This window comes from Lepidochelys kempii, chromosome 8 (genome assembly GCF_965140285.1).
Source record: "Lepidochelys kempii isolate rLepKem1 chromosome 8, rLepKem1.hap1, whole genome shotgun sequence".
NCBI classification, from domain to species: Eukaryota; Metazoa; Chordata; order Testudines; family Cheloniidae; genus Lepidochelys; species Lepidochelys kempii.
The window spans coordinates 46,861,619-46,862,251 of record NC_136387.1 but is presented as its reverse complement, the minus strand read 5'-3'; positions in this window follow the sequence as shown (position 1 = coordinate 46,862,251).

The window sequence follows — 633 nt, the reverse complement described above, 5'->3', positions numbered from 1 at the left end:
AGGGGGGATGTGTAGATGTGAAGCCCCTGAAACATGACTGATGCCCAGGACTTGTGATGAGAGGAAGCAGAGAAATGTCTCCTAAAATCCCACTAGTAGGATAGCTCTACTGCTATAGCTACAGGGCTCTGCTCCCTCCAAATGATCATGAGAGTAGCTGCACCTGAGCCAGGGCATGCTGGGAACTACCCTGCTCCCCAAACCAGGCTGCCTCGTCTTCACATCTTCTACTAACAGGCCTCCTCTCTGTGAGATTTCTATTTTGTTAAAGGGATAAAACTCATCTGTGAGAAAATAAAATAAAATAGGCTAAAGAAAATAAAAGAAAATAAAATAGGCTAAAGCTTTCCAAAGTGACTTGAGAGTCTCAGATTTTGGGTGCCCCATTTGAGATGCCATAGCAAAGCCTGTTGTTTTTTGTTTGTTTTGTTTTTTCCCCAGAGGATGGATGCTCAGCTCTTCCTGGAAATCAGGGCCCCTTAAGAAGATTCAAGTTGGACATACAAATCACTTCTCTTCTGAAAATCTCGGCTTAACTCCTTATCTGTGTGGCTAATACCTTAGATTATTGGAACCAAAAATGTCAGGAGTGTCTAATCTATTTACTGTCAGTTATGCTGTTTGTTTATTTGT